The sequence below is a fragment of the Dryobates pubescens genome, chromosome 22, assembly GCF_014839835.1.
Source record: "Dryobates pubescens isolate bDryPub1 chromosome 22, bDryPub1.pri, whole genome shotgun sequence".
In the NCBI taxonomy this organism is placed as follows: Eukaryota; Metazoa; Chordata; class Aves; order Piciformes; family Picidae; genus Dryobates; species Dryobates pubescens.
The window spans coordinates 10848692-10867939 of record NC_071633.1 but is presented as its reverse complement, the minus strand read 5'-3'; the positions used below and the strand labels follow the sequence as shown (position 1 = coordinate 10867939).

Here is a 19248-nt window from a genome sequence, read left to right as displayed (position 1 = left end):
GAGAGCAGACAGAAAGACACCAACCAAAGACCAGGATGGCCAGGGAGACACTTTTCTAGAGAAGCAACTATTAATTTGGATGGACTGTCTCAATATGATGATATAAAACCATCCTGGGAGGGTGAGGAAATGGCTGGAGACCTCATAGATGTAAAAAGAAAATATTAGCCAAAGCTGTCTTGGCTTGTGCAAAGAAATTAGAACAACATTGGGTCTGTCTCTTTTGCTCCTGGCAGTTACCCAGGGAACCTGTAGAAATGCACAGAGATCTTCATTTCCCCGTATCCAAAGTACATCCAGAAGTGACACTGGATGGGTCACAGAAGCAAATGGGCTGGCAAGGAAGTCTGCTGTTTGTATTAGGGATGCAAAAACCATTCAGGAGAGGTATCTGTTTACATTTAGACATTATGTTCTTGCACTTAAAGCAACATCTGCAGAATGCAGGAGCTCTGAGCTGTGTTTGAGCTCTTGACACGGATTTCTTTTGTAGTCTTAGGAAAGCTGCCTAGAGGCGAGATCCTCAAATTAAATGCCAGAGAGTAAACCTCATCGCCCACATTCTGGAATCTGGTCAAGTGGCCCATTTTCCCAGAGCTGCTATTTTTCCTACTCTACTTCAAAAATCTATGGTTTGATCTCTCCAAAAATCACTGCCCTGCCAATGAACCATGAGTAACTTCATGACTTAGCTCACACACAAGCAGTGAGGACATGCTCCTTATAAAATTCAAGTTCTCCAGAAACATGATGGGGCCCAGACATGTGGCTATCACTAGCAGTAAAATGGAGCCAAGCCACTTCTCACCAGCTTCTGCAGCCAGCAAAACCACCCTCTCCCATCTGCCATGCAAACTGGCATCTCTCATGGCAATGAGCATCTGTAACTTTTCTGTGCACAGAGGTTTTCTGATACAGATTCTTTTCATAGTTATGAACCTCTTGGATACTGCCTCCATCTTCTTCAAACTCTACATATTCTAAGCCAAAGCAAATTAAATCAAGCCTCCTGTGCTCCCAGGACAACAAACCACAGCAGAGTGTGAGGAGGCTAACTCAGAGTGTATGCTCCATGTCCTGCTGCCATCTCAGACTACTGAATGGACAGAAAGAAAACAAAATGAGAAGCAAGGCACCAGCAAAATGAATAAACCTCAGCCTTCCTCCTGGCCCTGCTGCTGAAAACAGATGAAGCACACTATGAAAGAAACAGGGAGGAGGGGTCCTCACCCCAGGCATACATCAGAAGAATTTAAACCTAGTAAAGAAAAAGTAAGAGGACGGATAGTTAACTTTGTCAGAAAAGCACAGGTGAGAAACCAGGAAGTTAAGAGAAGAGAATTTCAGAAAGAAAGCAGGGCAAGAAGAAATGCTGGGAGGGAAGAGAAATATGCTCCCCTTCTTCCTCTCCACACTGGGAATGCACTCTCTGTCCCCTCCCATCTTCCCTCGTGTTCAGGGATGTTTTCTTTCCATGGCTGAGATCTTCCTCATGGAAAACTTACCTCATGAAAAATTTCCCAAAGATACTTCAGGAAAAATGGATCTGCAATACTATGTTAACCTGACATGAGACTGAAAGGGACAAACTCCTTCTGTACTGCAAAGTGTGCATGACTCTGTCTACATGGGAAGTGTCCACACTCTAGGTAGCTGCTTATCTGATACACAAGGTGAAACTCAGACCCAAACTCCAATTTTTAAGTTCCTAATTCATGGGTAGAAGCCTCAGCCCTGGAGTAACTGCAAGACTAGCAGTTCCCTGACTCCTGCAGTTTCTCTAGAGAATTGTCTCTAGGGGGAGAAAAAGAGGTGAAAGGAGAAAGGATGGAGAGAATATTGGCAGCTGTACCAGAATCACAATAGCATAAACTAAGCACAGCAAACCACTTCTTATTGCCTTTGTTAACAAAAAATTGCAGTAGCTATAGCAACTGAAAAGGGCAGGGGGACAAAAAAAGAAAAAGAGGCTTCAAATCCCCAAAGAACACAGCCTTTCTAATATGGAAAAATCAAGATTTATTGAACCAGCAGCTTCCCCAAGGCAGGGCTATAGTAGTGCACAATGGTTTCAATTAAAAGCACAAATCATTAACCAGTGCAGCTGGACTTAGCAGCTGGCAGACAACATCATCTCTTCCAGTGAGCCACAACTGAACTATCTCCTCTTGCTGCATGATGTGCCCTTCAGCCCTATTTTCTGATGGCTTTACCTCATATCCTCTGTCAAGCCCTGTGACAGTGACTAATGGCACTGCTCAACACAGAAAATCAGGGGAAAGGCTCCTGTACTCCAGTCCTTGTCCACACACCCACAGCCCTTGCCAGCAGTCACGCCAATATCCCTATGGGCACCACCTGAGGCACAGCACCCCACCTCACACTCAGCTAGCACCCCAGAGAGAAAAGCCTTTTGGTCCCTGCTGCCTGTGTGTATTTTCCTTCTCAAACACACACACTCAGAAGCTCAAAGAGAGAAGGAATGTCTGGCACTTCTGCGGTGACTATCTGGCAGAAGCACCACTCCATTTTCTGGCAACTGGACCAGGATCTTAGAACAATTACTTCAGTTCCTGATTCAAGCACTGGAGACAGAAGATCAAGTTACATTTCTCTCTGGCCATCAACATTAATTCAGTTCTCACTAAGTCAGCCTTGCTGGAATTTCACTCTTCCACACTAAAACAAAAAGGGAAAAGTGTGAATCGACGCTGAAAAGCCATTAGAAGAAATGTAAAGAATTTCAAGAGCTGCCCTTCCCAAATGTAAAAAAAACCCAAAGAGATGCAACGGAGAAGGAGCTGCTGCTTCCTAGAACAGAGATTTTTGAAGGATAAAATGATGGAGAATTGTATCTATTGCAAAGGAGATGGTACCATGGTCCTCAGTTATATCCACTGGCTTTACAACTACCGTGTGAATGAGCTTTCTTCCTTATTACTACAAGCTGGTTGGTGAATTTGTCAAGAGCATCTTCCCACCTATCACCCAGTCTGCAGCCATCACAAGAGACATGATTCTCATGAACAGGGTTCAGCTGCCACAGCACTGACCTTTGTCATCTGCAGGAAAGGAAAGTTTCCACAAACTACTACAAGTGTTATAAATCTCCTTTCATCAGGCCTCCAACCACTAGACAGTGAAACAACTGGAAACACTTAAACCTGTTTTAACATTTCTTGTAGTAAGAGGCAGCCAAACACACACACACCTACCCACCAGAGCCAACTGCAGCCACCCAACCACTATGGACTGTGGCTCCTGCCAACAGAGGGTTTCTGTTAAGTCTTCCCGAAGCAACAGGTGCTCTAAGCAGAGCAAGGTAGCCAGGCAGCAGCCACAAATGTGCCAGCTCTGTTCCCATGGATACTGCATTCAGAGTGGCAGAAGGGAATGAAGTGGATTTGGACAGAAGCAAAACAAAAACAAACCCACAAACCAACCATGAATGACACTGAATATCTTTTAAATCTTCCCAGGCTTTGAGATGATAATTGATGATTTGAAAGAGCTTCTCCTCTTCCATTTTATGAAAATGATTTAGACACTGCTGTGTACATGACATGTTAGAGACCTCTAGGGAAACCAGCCGCTGTTCCAAAGAATTTGCGCTTCTATGATAGGAATTTCATAAATGAAGGCACTAACTATCTTCCCAGATGCAGGCCTGAATAGACCCACTGTATGGGTGAGTTCTGCTGAGGGAACAATCTTTCTTCACAGTCTGGAGAGCTGGGTAAACCTGAAGCAGAGCAGCATTACAGACTTAACCATTTCACTTTTATCAGATAGGACTAAGACCCACAGGAGCAGTCAAACAAAGGCTATCACCTGTGAGCCCTGCAACTGCCTCATGCACACTGCACCTTGAACAGGAGATTCAGACTTTCCAAACCCCACTTCTCTGCTCACACTGCAAGTCTTAACAGCTGTAATGGCAGAGAGGGCACAAGAGTATGCAGCCTCAAAAACATGTCTGGAAGAAAGCATGGTGCCATGCCCTTCCAGCCAGCTAGATGTGTCCAGAAAGAACAAGTGCATTCCAGAATAGCTATCCTTTCCTTGTTTTCAGATTGGCCACACTGCTGTAATGTGCTAATGCTTATACCTAACAACATCAAAACATGTAACATGAACTTGAAATATTTGTGTGACATGATTAATTTTATCTAGACAGGATTAGGGGTGTCATTGCAGCACCAGCATTTCCACCCAAAGTTTTAGCACTGGTGTTCCTACTTTAACTCAACTCAAAACTGAGTAAAATATAATTTAATAACAATTTGATTTTGCAATGACCTCACTGAAAAGGCACATCCAGCATTGCCCTTGCAACACAGAAACAGCCACAGAATAAGCCTGAGGGACAGAGATTAACACTCAGATCAGATACAATTTCATCCCCTTCTCCTTTGCAGGGAATGTTTTGGCCCCTTGCCAAGCAGAGAGCATTCCACACACAGTAGGCTAAATTTAGTACCGCACCCTTATGGAAATATCTTCTTCAAGACAAGGCTAAGGTGTAAAAACTATTACCTGAACACGTGCTCTCTCACTCCAAAAGTGAATGACCCTACAGCAATGTTGGACTCAAACTTTCCCCATCTCCTGGGAGGCCATATCTGAGCAAACCTCCAAATGGTAGCTTGGCAATGAAGCTGGCATTCATCTTCCCTTTCTCTTTTCTTATGGATTTATCCTGAACACAGCAGAGGTCTAATTTGGATCTGCTCCAAAATAACAGAGTATTTTGTCTCTTTTAAAGTGTGATTTTATATATTAGTACGTCTGCATCAACCAGACAGAATTATAACTCTCTACCCCCAAGAAAATTTATCAACAAACTGTCAGAATAGATTTAGTTATGGTCAGTCATAAAATTCACTAAGCAAAAGGGCTAGTCTTACTTCACAGAGTTTATGCTTATGCAGTTTTCAGCCAAACTCTGGGTTTAGACACTTCTTTGCTAATATACATAGAGAATATCAGAAATTAAATCATACCTCTGACTTCTCTCCTGTCTCCCACTCCTTCACTGTTCTTCATTCAGTTCACTTGAACACACACTGATCTTTCCACCACTAGTAAATAGAGAATTGAAAATGTGCATCTGCAAAGAGCCAAATTATTACAGGCCTAGAGATGCAGTTATGCCCAATAATATATGCACAATACTGCACACAATTAAGAAATTCACAAACAAAATTTGGCTTCCAGTAAACTAGCTAGAAAAAAAAAGAAAAATAAAACCAACAGATAATGCTTTCCTACTAACAATTTCATCATCATAAAACAAATACAGCCTTTGAGGCTTAGAAAAATCTTCAGTATGAGCTCCGTGTGAATATATTTCTTCCTGGGTTTGATTAACAAACAAATCTAAACATCCAAGAGAAAAATAAATCAGTTCTGTCTTGCATGAATCTGCATTACCATACTTCACATGGTTTCCAGTCAATAACACAAACTTGGGCAAAGTTTAATCAAAACTCATTCCTAGTCTTCCAAAAAGTAGGTAAATACCTGTGAAGCATTTTATGATGCCAGGACAGTGATGTGGATTACGGAGGCAGACAGAGTCATGCCTGTGCCTAGAACTCAGTGGGCAAAAGCTGACTAATAGTAGATTTCTTCCTGCTGGAACAAAATAAATGCCTTTTGCAATTCCAAAAGGTAGTGATTTACGATATTATGAGTACACTTCAAAGATCTTTTGTGACTATCTGATGATTTGGGGTTGAAGTATGTGACAGATAATTTGCATTGAAATTTGTAGGTGTTATGAATACACCAGGATTCACAGGTTCCTACAGAGCATAAATTCCTGCAGTTTCCTGAAGGAATAACTGCATCTCTTTTCTGGTGTAAGCCTAATATCTGTGATAATCTAAACTCCTACTTCATTTTCCTCATACAAACCTTTTCTTATTTAACCTGAAGGAAGAATCCACAGTGGGACATCCATACACACCAGGTTTTCTTTGCCTTATGATGCAGATGCAAGAGTCATGCTAGGGATCATTTTTCAGATCCTAGGAAGTCTAGGTGCAAATAACAAAATTCACTTCAGCTGAATCTTCACAGTAGCTATACTCCAGGTGGGATCCTAAAGAACATACATGTCTGAAGACAATTTGAAGTTTGAGGGCTTTTTTTCAAAGAGCATTTTTAATTTAATGGCACAGTTTCAAGGTATTATCTTTGCTCTCTCAGGCATCTGCATTTTCTTAACCATTTGACCAGTCTTCCTATTAAAAAGCCAGTACAGCTGGAATTTCTGAGAAGGATAAATTCACAGAATGGTAGCAGTCAGGAGGGGCCTCTGGAGATCATCCCCTCATGCTGTAGCAGTACAACAAAAACATCAAGCAACTTCTCCACTCAGTTCTCACAGGAGCAAGATTTGGACCTTCCAGTTTTAATGAAAAATCTGGAGCCACAGCACAAAATATGAGAACCCTTTGGCGACGCAACCACACCCTACTCATACACTGTGCCCAGTATCCCCATCCTGCCAGAGATACACAACAGAGAAATACCAGCTGCTGAAGCTTTGCAGATGGCAACTCCAATATTGTGCCATTTTGGACTTTCTCCTCAAAGCATCACTCCACACAGATTCTTTCATCGAGCTGGGATTGCTTTCCTTGGGGGGATAGATATTTGGAAAATAGCTGTGGGCACAAACAATGGGGAAGTAGCTTCTATAAACTGAAATAAAGTCAATTTCTGGAAACAGCTGGAGGGAGGAAGGAATCTTATGAATAACACAGCTGAAACTGAACAGCCTGTTGACAGCGAGTTCTTTCAGATGCTAACTACAGCAACATTCATACAGGACAGCACAACTCTTAAATCTGTAACTAAAGCTGATTAAATGCACAATGATATATCCAGCATTTTCTGTTTTACTCTGCTGAGATTAATCAGTTCATCCTTTGCCCACACATAATTTTTAGGGAAGAGATGGTCTCTTCGTCTGCATGTTATTTACATAATGGTGATACACTAGTGCTAGAATGAGCATTAGTCAAAATGCTGTGTGAGTGGCACACTATATCTGTGCCAACTAGAGGTGCCCCCCAAAAGAGATGATCCCCAAGAGGAAACACACACTACCTGGAAGTCTGACTCATTGATACAAACAGAACCCTCTCCATGCAGGACAATTCAAAGGCAGTTTTGCAAAGCAGCAAATGGCCCTTCTGTACAGGAATTACAGCATGGGCTGAATATCCCAGAGGTCACTACAGCAGCTCAGTATCAAGGGAATGCCTGTGGGCATCTACCTGCCTACAGAGGAAGTAGAGACAGGCTCCCCTTTTTACCTCCTCTATGCTCATTTGAGTTGGTGGATGACATCTGTTCTGCTGAAAATAAGATTCCCACCAGGCAGCTACAGAACACTGTCTCCATACAATTCTCAGATACCCTAGCAGAAGCTTATTCCCATGCTTAGCAATGGTTTGTGTAGTCAGGAGCCAAGGTATCACTGAAAGGCAATAGCATGCAACTGTGTGAATCATTCAGGTGATTCCGAAAAGGTGAATCACCATAACCACAGCTCATACAGACTGGATGTTTTCTGCTTTAAGCAGGCAACTCACTCAATGCAATAGTATTAAGCTAGCAATCAGCCCAGGGTATAGTGCATCAGCATCTTTAGGGGAGCATCTGCTGAGCTTCATGTTTCTCAAAATGCATTCTTCACTCCCACCTCACAGAATGAGGCTTTCAGCTCTCAAGAAGGAATCGCACTTCTCTACAAGAAACAAGAGGGAGTCTTCAAGTGTGTATCATTCAGCAGACCACAAAATGTCTTTAAACTTACTGCAGAAATTTGTCAAAACACTGCCAGCAAGGTACTTTACTCATGTGATGGAGAAACACAGAAACTTTTCTTTCTGTCATGGAAGAAACAAAAGCTATTTGCTAGCTAAATCTTCAGCCATGCCCCATAATTCATTGTTCTGTTAGACAGCAAGATTGCTTTGATGTCAGTGAATCATACAGAAGATTTAACACAGTGATCTGTCTGAAAAATTCAGTGGTAAGGTCAAAGGTAAACTACAGTAGAAAGTGTTTATCCAGTTCTAATTTAGTCAAAAGCTTGACTTGTTTCATATAAACCCAAGAATTTTATCAACTTCTGATTGTTGTTTTATCTAGCATTACATACTGCAAAACCTCTGTCTTCTGTTATTGCTACTGCCTGACTTGCCCAGCCACCTGGAAACTCAACCACCTAAGGAAAAACAAAGGCAGAATCAGAAATAGGCTTGTCTAGAAATGGGCTGTACAGAAGGCATCTACTCATTTAGCTATTGATTAAGAGTACAGGTTCATGTTTCACAAATCAACAGCTACAGAGATATGAAGATGGGGTAAGGACATGACCAGGAATACAGAAAAACATCATGCCTAGGGAGTGGGAACTACTTGATTTTTAATTTAGAGAATTGTCCCTGCTCATAAAACTGTCAGTCCAAAAGCTTGGTGACATTTCTATGCTTTAAAACCGGCCTAGCAAAGGCAGCAAGAATGAACACAGACATAAATATATCCTTAAAACACACTTAACCTTTTCTCAGACAAAGGTCAGCATTTACAACAGTGAGAAAAAAAAGTTAAAATCCACTTAACAAATGTTAAAAAAAAAAATAAATCACACCTCAAACTTTTTGCCCAGGCTTTTCTTTTTGCATCTCAGTTTTGTTTCTATCAACATTATAACGTAATTCATCTGAGAGGTTTAAAACTGAACAGTTTTAAGCAATGGGTAAAACCACAGTATGTTAACTGACAGGAAGATTTGGCTCCCTCTCCATCTTTAAGCATCTATTTCTCAGCTGCCATTTCTCAGCATTAGTAACAAGAAATTTTATAGACTTCAGTCCAAAACTCCTGATTTCCTAATACATGGTATTTAAGCATGTTTCCTTTTAATTTGTTTCTTTGATAATTACAATGGTAATGTCTTCCAGCTTGTCCATCTGAATATAACCAATACTAATTCATATTTACCACAGCTAGTGGCTTTCTAAACATCTGATTTATCAGATGATAGTAAGCAGCATACACAGTTGCAATGCTATCTAGCAGAGCTATCCCTGCATGACAGGTGATGGAGCTGATGCAGAGGTGGTGACCATAAAACATGACAGAGATAGTTAGAAATAGAGGTAAAGCAGAAATACAATTGTGATAGATTTGAGCATTAGCCAATTCTCCTTCAGCCAAAAATAAAGCTATTTCCAATATGTAAACTGCAGACAACAGTTACCTGTTCCTTCAAAAAAATGCAATGTTTTTCCTATGGCACATACTCCACAGCCATCTCTAGGACAAGAAACTTCATAGTTGAACAATGTGAACAGTGGAAGAATAAAACCTTATAAAATACATATCCTTGGCCATGTTGGAAACAGTACAATTCCAAACCAGAGACTAATGCTGAAATACAATCCAGGGCCTATGTCTCCATTCATAAACTGTTCCATTCGTACACAAGGTCTGGAATGAATTTTATCCTCATGTTCAACCAGAGAGCCACAATTTATTATAGTGCTGCACTTTTCAGATTCAAAACCGTATCCTTAATTTTTTTTTCCCTGTCAAGTCCAATGGAGATTAGCAGACCTCTCAACTAGGATCATCCATAAAGGGAAAATGCAGCAGAATCCAACTGCCCGGAGACACAAAAAACACAAGTCCAGTTATGGCCCGCATGACTAAAGGAAAAGGAAACCTACTGCATACACACAGCTTCAATTGCTTAAGCTGGAAAGTCATCAGAAAAGTCCTTTCATTAACAACAGTGTGAGTGGGGGCTCAAATGTGCTTCAGCTTTGCCTCTCACCACTAGACTGTCTACACAGCAGTCTAGCTCCACCGCTGCTGTGTAACATCAGAGTAACGCTCCCTGACAACTTCAAACCTCAAAAAACCCCCAAAAACCAGTGCTTCCCATTTCTTGCATATTCTGCAGCTGAAATGCACCACAAAGGTACAGAGCTATTTACATTTTCAGAGCTGTCTCAGGAGCCTCTCCAAGCTCTCAAGGGAGTTACTATTCGTCAATGTTCCGTTTGGTCAGTATGACCAATTTCCATCTATAGGCTCACTGCTTTTTGCAGCATGTTTCCAGTCCTACACAGTGTCTTAAAGCATTTCTCTGGTAAAAAGACCATGCCAAAAATTGCAATAGAGCTGACAAAATTTTCATCAACACTTTGGGAATTTTCAATCAATAGTTGACTTATTGCACCTTTCTTTTAACTAAAAATTAATTAATGGGTCTTTCAGTTATGTGTATCTTTGGGAGATCTACAGATAGAAAAATTCAGTATTCTATTCAGTTCCACAGTGATGCTGTATAAACAAAACCAAAATATTATTCTCATTGTAGTTTCTCTTCAAGCAGCCTGACCTTTACAGTTTCCTTGGTTGATGAAACAATCAAAAAAGCTTCCTGACAAATGGAAAAAGGCATTAATTCATCACTAGTTCAGTCCCATAGAGGAGGTACTGTAAATTACAGAGGAATGCAGCTAGACCTAGCTGGCTGTTCATATACAGAGAGTACAACCAGTCAGTAGCAAAGAGCAGGAAGAAAAAATTTCTCTTCTTATCCATATGCTTTCCTGGCTAGGGCCAGCAGGGATTTGCTGATAAAACACAGCTTTGCCACATTTGTCAGGCTGTCATGGAAACATAACTGATGTGACAACCGTTAATGAGCCACTGTCACAAGGGCAGCCTGTCCAAGGTGACAGATTTGCTGCTCCTGTTCAGTAGTGGGCAGCAGTGAAACAGCCCAGCATGCTCTCAACTTCACCTCACCACTGCAAGCGTTCTGGGAACACCATGTGTCCATATGACCAAAAAATTATTTTACAGAATTCCCAGTCTATGAGATGGGTGGGTTGGTTGGTTTGGTCTTGAACCAGATTGCAAACAAATGTTGAAATTATAATTGTTATGCTGAACGAGAAGTCTGGGGGTTGACTTTGCTCTTCTTCTGCCTATCTTGATGAAACCAGCCACTCATCCAGAGGAATAATTACCTTTTAACTGTGGGTTTTTTCCCCCTTTTCCTGCTTTCACCAATAATCAACAGCCTTTTTTTCTGCACTGTTCCCGCAACCTATTCCTAGCATCTCCTTTTTCTAACCAGACTCAGGAGTAGCTGACCGTTCCCTTACTACCAGTAACAGGTTTCACCTTTTCTCATGACAAATCTTTTTTTTTTAATAGTAAACACTGTGATAATTCCACAGGCCAGCATACCATTTGGCAGCAGGAATTCATCCTGCTCAGAACCAGCGGCAGCTCACTTTGGTGTCCGTTCCAAAGGGCACATGTGATGCCAGCTTTCAGAAGACAGTAAGCCCAAGTGCATTGCTACTGTAGGCAAGGCCATACATCTGTCAAAATTACATCACACCTGAAACAACTCAGCAAGAGGCCAATGCACAAGAGAGCTTCACCTGCCTGGTTTTGAACATGGAAGTTTTATTAAGGCGGAGAAAGCAATGTGACCATTTGTTCAGGACATCACACAGCCTAACGTGAGCAGCCATCTACTGACACCTGAAATCTCCAGATAAATGGCCACCTACCAATCAGTCTGCCCTATCTAGGACATGAACTGCAAAGATTTTTCAGAAAAATCGTGGGAACCTTTAGCATAATTCCACTGGCTTCATCTTCCTCTACCTAAGTATCTGGCCATACATTTAAAACAGGTAGGTACACCCACATTGTCAGAGCCATCAGTGCCACAGGCACAGGAACTGCACTGGGATCTGCTGACAAAGTGCTGCAGCTGACAGCCTCAGGCTACCTCTTGGACACTTTGTTCCTCCAGATGGTCATAAATCTCCAGCAAGCATTCTGTGCTATGTAGTGCACAGAAATGAATGAAATTATGTTGTAGTACACACCACCCAGTCATGTTTACATTTGTTTCTACTCTCCATGCATATCAACCAACAGTAAATAAAACACAGCAGGGACCGCTCTTGATGGGTCTCAGCAGAAAACTGGATAATGCCTCCACAGGAGAGAAAAGCAGACCTTAATGCAAATGCCAAATTTGACAGTATATTATACTATCCACTGAGTTTGGCACAGGAGGAATTATAGCCTGCTGCCCATGGGGTCCTCTGTACAACCAACTCATATAGCATCTCCCTCACCACACACAAACAGCTCCAAACATGTGAATGTAAAACGAACATTTCTGAACACAATAAGGTTCAACATCTGCCTTCACCCAACCTTTACATTAAGCAAATTTCATTTCCAGGGAGACTTCTGCTGAAATAAGAACCTGGACTCAAAGGCTGCATAGAAAATTGAAAGGCCCCACTCTCATTGCTACCCTTTTCTTGTTTCCACGCTCCCTCAAGTGAGGAGGAGGGCGTAGGCAGCACATGGCAACAGGCAGGGTCCGTAAGGACCTCCATTCTGCATATATTTTGGGACTATCCCTTCCATCCTTTGACAGTAGCTCTGAGGTGGCTCAAGGGAACAGCATTCCTGCCCAGCTGCTCACCCAACCACTCCCAAGGACTCAAGCTCTCTGCACTGAAAAACATGCACTGTCCTCCCAGCCCATGGTGGCTGGAGACATTTTAGCCTTCTCTTCCAGTGTCACTCTTTGCCCTCACCTTTTGTGACTCCTGCCCCCCAGACCATCCCAATCAGTGGCAGAGGGAATAGTCCTATGCAAGCAGTTAACATTTCAGCACCGTGGCAGAGGTTTATTATAAGAGATGAAAGACCTAAATGGACCATCTTACACAGCTTAAGGAGTAGGACTGACTCTCCTCCACTAAAGCCTCAGATCAGGAAAAGCAAGCAGTGCTTCAGCTGCCCAGGCTAAGAAGGGGGCCTTGCTTACAGGTGAGCAGTCCTTTCCACAGGAAACAAGAGGGGAGGCCAGACAGCCATCTGCACTTACCTGAGGTGATATTGTTCAACTTGCAACCTACTGTAATATGCCACTGCCAATAAATGAGCACAGAAAGCAGCATTTGCAGTTAGGTCTTCACAAACTCCCAAAAGCCACTCTGCTGTCCCAAGCCCAAGTGTAGCAGGGTCAGAACAGTGGTGAGACCCAGCCCAATGCACAAAGGAGCAGCTCTAGTCCAGAGCATCTGCCGATTACACAAAGTGCATCCATTGTCCAAAAGTGGCTTGGTTCTTTTCACTCTTCCCTCTGATACCAACTCGACTTTACTCCAAAAACCAGCAGCAGAATGAGTCACTTAAAAGTAACTTTTCAGGCAGGTTTCTGAAGACTGAGTTGGGATATGTGCCTTTCCCTGCAACAATGTGCCAGGGAACACCAGGGGAGCTCTCCCAGGAACTGCTAACAGATGAAGGCAACAGGCTGAGCTGCTCAGCTTCTCAGTTCCCCCAGGTCGGGTTTGAACATGTTGACAGCAGAGTGATATGAAGATGGCTTTGCCCCCTACAAATCTTTTGGATAAACAGGATTGTGCTCTACACCATAGGTTTTTCTTCAGACAATACTTTCTTGGATTGCCATTCTTGACAACTCAGACTAAAACAGCTCTCTCTGGAATATGCCATTCAAATTAATCTGCTGTCAGCTATTCTCCTTTTAAAACTAATAATAGAAGGTCTGCATGGGCCTGTGAGAGACTGAAACATGGGAATGCCAGTTGTTCAGCTGCAAATGTTTCCATACTGCTGCAGATCTCAGAGTGCTTTTTGCAATGGAATCACATTGCAGGGAGCAGGTTTTGTATTGTTAAAATTTTCTAACCGTCCTCAGCGTATCCATAATGTACCACTTAGTGATGCCTTTTAACTTTCAGGTATGCTTTAGAGAAAGAAGGGATATTCTAGTTACAAACAACAGACTCAGCTGGACCAGGAGCACAAATAATTTGATGGCTTGCATCCTTTGGATGCCAGCTGCACAAGGGATGCCAGATCGTGCTGTTGCCATTGGCAGAAGTTTCAGCTTGCAATTCTTCTTCTTGTCATCAAACTGCAATAGGACGAGGTAAAAAGTTTTAGAGGGGGGAGCACTGCCTCTGGCAAGGTGGGAAATTGGGACTCCTTTGAACATCTCCTTGCAGTTTGGCTCCAAGTGGGTGAAGTAAGGGTTGGATAAGCCTAAGAGCTGGCACTAGAGGAAAGCCAACTGTGCAACAACCTAACTGCTTGGAAGACTCTTGTCATCATGTGAAACAACTCTGTTATCACAAGGAAAAACTGGGAGGCTATGTTAAAAAAATGCTCAGGATGGAAGCGCATTTTGCAAAGCATAATGTAGGAGCACCTGCCTCCTCCAGGTCTGCCTGCAGCTAGTATTGTCTGGGGACTTGCCTCTAGGTTCATTTTCATTCTGAAAAATATTTTTAAAAGGCTCTCAGGCTTTTAAGAGAAAGAAAAAGTTTAAATCCCATACCGGAAGCTTTAATTATAACAGATTTGTGTGAAAGTTGCCAGATCTCCCCCTGCTCTGTGATCAGGGCTGTGCCAAGAGTCTGCTTTGTGTCACTCCAGTAACTGTGTTAAGTTCAGCAAAGTAACTGGGTCAAAGATGCAGACACAGAACAGAAATCACTGATTAGCACTAATGACAGTCTGCTCTGCAGAGCAGAATGACAGTGCAATCACTTCAAGGTTCTTGCTGTAATTAAAGGTAGCTACATAGCTACTACACTCTAACACAGCATGAACTGCTCAGAGCAAATCCTTCTTCGTGTCATATTTTACACCTTGCAAAGTCACTCAAAGTCACCTTGACTAGAAAACAACATGAGAAGAAATGTCTGTGAGAACCACTTGTTCATACTGCTGGAATTGAAATGAATTATTTGTGTATAAAATAATTCTTATAAGGAATTAGTTGAGTGTACTCAAGAGCAGCTCCTCTAAATATGCAGCACTGTTGTTCTTAATCAGTTAACTCTATCTACTGTGAACACAAGATTACAGACAGAGAATATTGATCTCACATTCAAGAATTTAATGATGGATCTGTCTATGACAGTAACATCAGCTGCTCTGAAAATCACTCAACCAAAGAAAACAGCAGAAACAGACAAGTATAATGTTTTTCAAAGGGATTGGAGTTGTTCTAAAAGGGAGTAAGAGTAGAAACAAGTATTGAATGACACAAAATCAGTCCTAGGCTTCTAGACAGCTTCAGCTCATGAGCAAGCACAGTGGTGTATTTCCAAGTAATAAAGACAAATATGTCAACATAGCAATTAACTTAGAACTCACTGCAAGAGACGACAGAGACATATATGCTGCCAGCCTACAGACAGCAGAAGTACCTGCAGGTAAGCACAAAAGATGATTTTATGCAAGATAAAACAAGTGATTAAAACACTGTAACTCAGAATACAGAAATTACTCATTAAATAGTCAAGGGGGTCAGGGGGGATGTGGGGTGGAATCAATCTACCATGTCCTTTTACTTTCCTTCTAAATGCAATGAGACAGGACACAACTAATCCTAACAGAAAACCACATGAATCTCCCTGGAACTTGACTCCCTGGCCATTGACTGTCCACAGACAGAATGCCACTCTGGCAGAAACATAATGGACACATGGGACCAATCAGGAGATTTATGGCAGGACAACAACATAAAGCAGCCCTCTTTAAGCTGAAGAAATGAATACACTCATAAAGTGACAACTACAGCAGGCTGCAAACAGTAGGCTAAGGACCTGTCCACAGGAGCTGGGTGGAGCATGGACTGCTGCATGAACTTCACATGTGCTACGGAGTATAGCAGCAGCCGCCAATGCATATGTGCTGCTGATTACATTTCTGCACAACAATAGTGGTCAGCTATAAAATACTTTGCTGTGAGTGTAGTTATAAATATGTTCTGATGTATAGATCTTACTTTTCATCTCCTTCTGATAAGGTATACACAGTATAGAACATATGCAAATCTCATTTGGAACTGGACATATAGAAATTACATTAAAGGACTAGGAGACTGATGCCTTGTACCACTTTTCAAGGGAACATGTAAATACTGCCACACAGACTATTATGGGAAATGCCACTCAGCCAGAAATACCAGGAGAGAACTCACCAGGCTTCCTGCTGGTGCATCACAGCACACAACCGAATAACACCAAAGAGCAGCTGTTGCCTTTGGAATGTCTAGTTTGCAGCACCTTGTGGAGACCTCTTAGACATCTCAAGCTGATCATTTATAAAATGTAAGCACTTAAAAACAGTAGTTCTGGGCTGGGAAATCATAATCTGTGTCTATTGCAGAAATTTCAGGGACTAACAGCATTTTCCCATAAACAAGCCTTAAACTTGGGCAAACATCACAGTGTTCTTTCTTAAGAAGGAAGATGTTTCAAATTAACACACCAGCTCTACAAATATTTCATTTCTAGTCAAGAACAACACAGGGATTTCTTATTAAACTGCTCCAAACTGTCAACTGGATGAAAAAATACTACTTTTTCCAATCACTTAACTAGGTTATTGATATTCACTAATAACAGTATTTAATTTATAGAATCAAGCTAGTCAAATCTGGCAGGCAAGAGGGGGATGCAAAATGTTATACTGCACTGTCAGTTCTGTAACCCCGTGGACAGCCTCACAAGTGCTCTGCTGGCAGATCAGTGATAGCAGCGTCTTCCCCCTGTAGTCCTGAACTCCTTCCTGAAGCACAGACAATATTGCCCTTTAATCAAGGAACAATTTGCACACCCAGACACACATAGTCATAAACAACAGCCGTTTGTGAGGAGGGGAGGTGGGACAGAAGGATCCAATTTCGATTCCCTGCACTTTCCCCCCTCTAGGACAATTTTAGGAGAAAGCGGAAATAAACATCACCATTATCTCCAGCATGTGTTAGCAGCCAGCTAAAGCCAGTCAGCAGCCCTGGTATTGTTTGGAGGAACACAAAAGACTTTCTGTTTGGAAAGTTCAAGAAGGAAAGTGGAAAGCCTGTGGCCCGGTCCTGCAGTCAAAAGACCAAAACAGAGACTGAGAAGTTCTCAGGCAGAGGCTGATCTGAAGCCCTTTGAAGTCGAGGGAAAGCTCCAGCAAGTTTTGGATCACGTCTGAAACACGCAGAAGGGAGCAAAGCAGCAGAAAAGCATCAGCTAGTCTGGAGTTTAAACAGCGTAGGGATAACCTGCTCTTCTAATCATGGTTACTGGTACAGTGTATTTTTGTGGTGTTTGAAGAAGTGGGACCATATCCATCTTCTAAGTCGTTTCATTAGGACACAACAGTTGTACATCCATCATTAGGTGTTTTTCCGCTTAAAATGCTCTGCACACTACCTTAATGTTGAGTGTTGAATACAGCAATTGTCAAATATCTCTGAGGGAGTGGGGGGAGGAGGAGGAGGGAAATATCCTGCTGTAATTATTAGATTTCTGCTTTCTACCCTGCTACTCTCCCCAGAAAGACGATGTAAAGCTATTATAAACCAGTCCAAGACTGAAAACCTTATTAAGAATAATGCTGCCAGCATCATGTATTCATAAGTAGCAGTTTCAAACACAGCCCAGCCCAGGAGAAATTCTTCAAAGCACATTCTACAAACAATTGCTAGAGGATCCCAAGCACATGGAGGTTCCAAATCCTCTGCTTAATTATAGTGCAATTAATTTTCTCATTAAAGAGTAATATAGGAGCACACAAGAAGAAATGTCTTCTGAATTCTGTAACACTTTCATGATTATATTCTTGCATAGAAGAGTGAATGTTGAAGAAGTTTTAAAGCCCTAAATGACAATTTTCTGGGAATTGATTTGTTAGGAACTTTTTCTTTAAGGCACTTCTTCCAGCCTTTGCAAAAGATTCAACAAAGAGCCAAAGTATCTTCTTTTTCCTTTTCTTTTCTTTTCTTTTTTTTTTTTAATGCAGGATGTTTCTTCTTTCCCTGGCTAATAGAATCCAACTGTTGCCACATGACATCATTCCCCAGAGCTAGGGAATCCAAGCTCACTCAGACACTCGGCTGGGAGTAAACACCACGGGGAGGGGGAAAGAAAAATGAAGGGGAGGAATGAAAAAGGCCACCAAACTTTAAAATGGGAGGAAATAATGTTAAAAAGTCAATATTTGTTACCTGAAAGTTGGAGCATTTCCCTTTCCACTCCATTCTCAGATTTGTTTTTCCCAGACAAACCTCTGTTACTATCTGAGGCAATCAGAAACCCAGGCGTTTAGCGTCTAATACCTGCTGTGCTTCCCACAGCTCCTTCATATGACCTCTCGCAGCACTGACTCCAGCTAAAATGATTGCAGAGAGCACAGAGTGGCCAGGCCAGTTGTCATGGAGACCTCGCTCTCTCTTCTCCTGCGCGCGCATACACACACACACACAGATTTAAACAATTCTGGGAGGCATCCACCAAACAGCATGCCTTTTCATCAGCTACGTGTTTGAAGCATTCCACCCCTCCTCCAAGCCCTGCCTAGAGTCAGCCCAAGAAGCTCAGCTTTGGTCATGAATCGATTGTTGAAATTAGAGCTATTGCCTATTTAAAAGAGAAAACCACCGCCGAACTTGTACTTTCTCCCTCGCCCCACCTCCCCGCCCAGGAAGGAAAACAAGACAAGTTTGCTTGCCAAATCTTTGAACTTAAAGTAAATCTATTGCGTTCAAACCTGCAGGCTGTTTGTCTTCACCCGACTTGTTATGAATTTGATATCTGAAAGCACTAAGGCTTTGTTGAAATACAATCATGCAGATTACAAGAAATGCTGCTGGCGTGGCCTGACTGCTTACCTTGCTGTTCTCCCAGTTATCCAGCCAGTGACTTAATTAGCACAAGTATTCGTGGTCATGCAGGACTTCCTGTATTCTTTCATGTTTCTGTAATTAAGAAGAAAAATGTTCAGGTCAGGGACATGCAACTCTGACAAACAAGCAGCAAAGAACAAAAAAATCACCCAGCTATATAAGAAAAAGCAGATACATTTGAAAGTTTTCTCACACTGACTCTAAGTTTACATGCCTCCTGCCCAAAATTCACTATCTCCCAGTTAAAGGAGAAACCCATTTCAGTGACGTTTGCAAATACAAGGACTGATTAATTTACCATATTCGCTGGCACCATGGTTGCAAAACAAAACTTTTTCCAAACATAAAGACACACAACATTTTTTTCCCTGACAAAAGAAAAATTTCTAAATTAATCCCTAGCAATGTCACATAAGAAAGCCTGGGCTGATACATCAAGAGAACAGAAAATA

At 42.0% G+C, this 19248-nt stretch overlaps 1 protein-coding gene across 1 annotated transcript in view; it reads right to left on the bottom strand.

The window, feature by feature from the left end:
• The window catches only part of DENND2B (DENN domain containing 2B), a 124733-nt gene that overhangs the window by 74945 nt on the left and 30540 nt on the right, over positions 1–19248 (bottom strand). The window contains exons 2-3 of the mRNA XM_054171666.1: positions 18782–18868; positions 18119–18282 (exon numbers count right to left, since the gene is read on the bottom strand). The gene's annotated coding sequence lies outside the window, so the exon portion shown is untranslated. The remainder of the gene's footprint in view (positions 1–18118; positions 18283–18781; positions 18869–19248) is intronic.